The sequence below is a fragment of the Jaculus jaculus genome, chromosome 6 (genome assembly GCF_020740685.1).
Source record: "Jaculus jaculus isolate mJacJac1 chromosome 6, mJacJac1.mat.Y.cur, whole genome shotgun sequence".
NCBI classification, from domain to species: Eukaryota; Metazoa; Chordata; class Mammalia; order Rodentia; family Dipodidae; genus Jaculus; species Jaculus jaculus.
The window spans coordinates 126,928,959-126,933,756 of NC_059107.1; the positions used below are offsets into that span (position 1 = coordinate 126,928,959).

General features: G+C 39.3%; 1 pseudogene; it reads right to left on the reverse strand.

Moving 5' to 3' along the window:
- Positions 1-1,330: 1,330 nt before the first annotated feature.
- LOC101601951 lies at positions 1,331-1,651 on the reverse strand (annotated as a pseudogene).
- Between the last annotated feature and the right edge of the window lie 3,147 nt (positions 1,652-4,798).

Sequence of the window (4,798 nt, forward strand, 5' to 3'; positions counted from 1 at the left end):
GAACACATTCCCTAAATTCAAAGTACATTTGGACCCATTGGCTGAGGTTGGGCTTCAGCAACTTTTAACAGATACCTATATACAGTTAGGACCAACAAAGCTGGGTGGCAGCCACCAACGATAAAGCTATCTCTGAGTAGTCTTAATTTCATTAACCTTATGTTAAAGATATCAATAGGGATGAAGAACAATGATGCCTCTCTGGGCTATGGATGGCTTTAGAACTCCCCAAATTCATAGCTTTCAAGACTCAAGTTCTTTTGTCCTATGTTTAGCAAAGAATTGAAAACTGTAGACATGAAGATGGGAAAATTAGGAAAGTTTTAGTTTAAGAAAGAGTAAAATAAAAGAGAAAATATTAGTCAGAGAAACTCCCAAGCTGGAAGATCCTCTTTAACACCCAACTGGAATGAGTCCCACAAGGGAAAATCCAGAAAATCTGTGTCAATTTGGATCAGGTTTGTTTAACAATTGGGCATCTGGTTAGGATGATTCTCACTTATGAAGGACTTTGATTATGTAGTGGACAGGAGAAGAGTGTGGACTCACAGAGAGTTAACCCTTTGCAGGCAAAGATGAAAAATTAAAGAGGAAGAATCAGAAGGCGTTTCATATTTTGCTTTCTTGAAATTGACAAAATTAGCCAAGAGTTCTAGCCTCACAGAAAAGGGCAACCTCTATGTATTTTGGGGCCTGTATCCCTAATTGACTACCTATAAAAGAAGGCTACCATGCCCCTAGCCTCAATTATTTACTTGAAATATTATTGTGCTATTTAACTGCTGAGCCATCTCTCCAGCCCCTATTGTGCCATTTAAAATGTCAAAAAAACCTGTTATATGTGCAAGCTTCCTTTCATATGGAGGTTTAAAATGTTTCCAGATGGATATAGATTATTCCAAACTTATATGAAATATATCTTGCTATTAATTGAATGCCATCTTGAAAGATATCTACCAAGTTTTCAGTTAAAATCTGTTATGTCAAGTATAAACACAGCCACCTCTGGTTTTTTTTTTGGTTGTTATTTGCATGAAATGTATATATTTTTTTTTAGCTTCACTCTCAGCTTGCATGCAGTACTTGTGATAAAATAGATCCATGGGTAAATTATAAGTTCTTTTTAAAAATCCCTTCAAGTAATTTTCTTTCCTTTCCTTTCCTTTCCTTTCCTTTCCTTTCCTTTCCTTTCCTTTCCTTTCCTTTCCTTTCCTTTCCTTTCCTTTTCTTTTCTTTCTTTCTTTCTTTTGTTTTCCTATTTTTTGTTGATTTTTTTTTATAAAGCATGATTTATTGATCTTTTGGGGAAATTTGATGTGTTATCACTGCATTATAGCTGAGCCATTAATCTGGTAGCTTTGTCAACATTAGCTGATTCATTGTCATGGTTCTTTGGAAGAATCAGCTCTTCCTGCAGAGGTTCAAGAGAAAGGCCTTTTGAGAAGTTTGCAAGTTCCTTCTGAATGTCTATAAAAGCTCTATTCATTCTGTTAATCTTCTTCTCATTCACAATGTTTATCTTCTTTGAGATTAGAGGTTATTGGTTTTGCTTCGTTTTTAGCCTTGGAGTTTTTTTTTTTTTTTTTTTTTTTGGACTGGCTATATGAAATACATTTCTGGACTTTTGTCCTCTTAATTTCTTCTTGGCCATTATCGACAGTACGCAAACTGATCCAGACCCAGTTAACATCAGGCTAGGATCTTCCAAGGGTTGGTGGAAGGGTTTCAGGTCAGGCATGTGGGCCAGTGGATAGGGCTGTACTCGATGGACCCAGGACCCTGTGGCCAGTGCAGCATGAGGCCCATGTGGACCACCTCACCCTGTAAACTCCCCACACCTGAGCAAGGAGAAGTCCATTATGGTAGTGCCAGATCTATCTTTCTTTCTGCCTGTCTGTCTGTCTTTCTTTTTTTCTTGAAAAGTTTAACCTATTGGCATTCAAAGTTATTTATTTTATTTTATTTTTTTATTAACAACTTCATGATTGTAAACAATATCCTATGGTAATGCCCTCCCTCCCCCCACTTTCCCCTTTGAAACTCCATTCTCCATCATCTCACCCCCAGCCCATCAGTCTGTCTTTTATTTTGATGTCATAATCTTTTTCTTCTATTATGATGGTCTTGTGTAGGTAGTATCAGGCACTGTGAGGTCATGGATACCAGGCCATTTTGTGTTTGGAGGAGCACAATGTAAGGAATTCTACCTTTCCTTTTGCTCTTACATTTTTTCCGCCACCTCTTCCACAATAGACCCTGAGCCTTGGAAGGTGTGATAGAGATATTGCAGCACTTATTCCTCTGTCACTTCTTCCCAGCACCCTGATGCTTTTTGAGTCATCCCAAAGTCACTTCCATCTGAAGAGAAGGTTCTCTACCAAAAGTGAGAGTAACATTAGTATATGGGTATGAACATTAAGAGAAGTGCTTACTGGGCAGTTTGATGAGTGGAGTACATACATTTAGCCAGAGAGCAGCAGACACTACACCCCTAGTGCTCTACCCCTGTTTTAGGTTTTCAGCATCAGGGACGTATTCCCTCCCATGGAGCAGGCCTCCAGTTCAATTAGAGGGCAGTTGGTTTCCACCATGACAGGTGTATCACTACTGCACGCTTTGGCTCATTTGGCCTGGCTGGCAAAATATAAGGCTTGCAGTGTCCACTGTTGAGTATCTTCACTGGTGATTTCTCTCTCTCCCATTGAACAGCATGTAGAATAGCTTCTTCCAGCTTTCTGTCAGCTGGTCTACATGGAGGTGGTTAACAGTTTGATTCCAGCAGGATTTCTCAGTGACCTTGCAGCACAAGTATGTGGAATCTTCAGCAATAGGGTTACCATCTCTTCCTGGTGGGAAACCAAGGGCCTCGGCAATGGCGTGTAGTGTTTTGGGGGCACCAGGGACCTCCCTGGCCAACAACTCACGGGAAGGTATCCCATCCCAGGCACTGAAAAGTTTCTAGTAACAATCTATAGTTCCTATGTGTTCCATTGTCCAAAAAAGCAGGTTTCCATATGATTTATTTATATCCTCTTGGGTGTTGATTAGCCCTCCCTCCACCTTTCCTTTCCTCACTCTCTTCGCCTGGCCTCACTTGAGCCTTTCCCCCACCCATTAATATTAGCTTCTACTTACATACATACAATACCATTCTATTAAGTAACCCCCTCCTTCTTTTCCCTTCCCTTTATATCTCTTTTCTACCTTACTGGCCTTTGCTACTGAGTTTTCTTCCCATTCACACAGAAGTCCAATCACCTGTAGCTAGGAACCACATATAAGAGAGAACATGCAATATTTGGCTTTTGATGGATAAGGATTTATTAATTGTTTTATTATTTTTATTATTGGTTGCTTTGTATAGCATTTTTATTTTTCTCTTATTTTTGCCCTTTTATTTTTGTGGTGTATCCTGATGATTTTTTTTTTTTTAATTTCTTACTCATGTTTCTTTCATGGAAATATGGGGCTTACATACTTCTTGTAATTGTAATAAAAGCTTTGATTACGTACTAATTCCTCTAGTCTTTTTTCCTTCCCACTTTATTATTATTATTATTATTATTATTTTATTTATTTATTTGAGGGTGACAGGCAGAGACAGAAAGAGGGAGAGAGAGAGGGAGGGAGAGAGAGAGAGAGAGAGAGAGAGAGAGAGAGAGAATGGGCGCGCCAGGGACTTCAGCCACTGCAAACGAACTCCAGACATGTGCGCCCCCTGGTGCATCTGGCTAACTGGGTCCTGAGGAACCGAGCTTCCAACGGGGGTCCTTAGGCTTCATAGGCAAGCACTTAACTCCTAAGCCATCTCTCCAGCCCTTCCTTCCCACTTTAATTTGCACATCTAGTGCTATGATTTCAATCTTAGAACTGCTTCTAGCCGATTGTTTTTCACTTATTTATTAGAACTTTAATATATGAACATACTGCATATTGGTCATATTCCTTTTGGGTTATATTCTTAGGTCCTTTTCCCTTGCCCCCATTCCACTGGAGGCTCTACTCAGTGGGGTTTCAAACATTTGATTTTTATTTTATTTTATTTTATTTTTTTTAATTTTTTTTTTAATTTTTTTTTATTTATTTATTTGAGAGCGACAGACACAGAGAGAAAGACAGATAGAGGGAGAGAGAGAGAATGGGCGCGCCAGGGCTTCCAGCCTCTGCAAACGAACTCCAGACGCGTGCGCCCCCTTGTGCATCTGGCTAACGTGGGACCTGGGGAACCGAGCCTCGAACCGGGGTCCTTAGGCTTCACAGGCAAGCGCTTAACCGCTAAGCCATCTCTCCAGCCCCAAACATTTGATTTTTAATCTTCACTCTAGAGATGTAAAATGTTTAGGAACTACCTGTATCATAAGAAAGTATTCTGAATTTGACTAAAATTACTTATAAAATAATTTTTGTATTTTCATGGTGGTAATTTTGCTTTTGTTTTTAGTGGTGGTGTTTCCCATTCAGAAGCTCTAGATAATACATTCTCTCAGTTTTGGCCAATATATATATATATATATATATATATATATATATATATATATATATATATATATATGGGTCACAGGGCACCAGGGTATATGATTAGGTAAGGTGCTGAAGAAGCTGACTCAGGTACTACACTGGACCTAGGTTCAAGAAGCTAAGGACATGGCATAGCAACAACTATGATGGAGCAGCGTGGGTTTCATCAGTTTAGATATAGAATGGACACTGATGGGAGATTCTCAGCAATGACAGCCTGATATAGCTGCTGGCCTCAATAAGGGTATACACTTTCACAGGTGGTCTAGATTCAAGATGA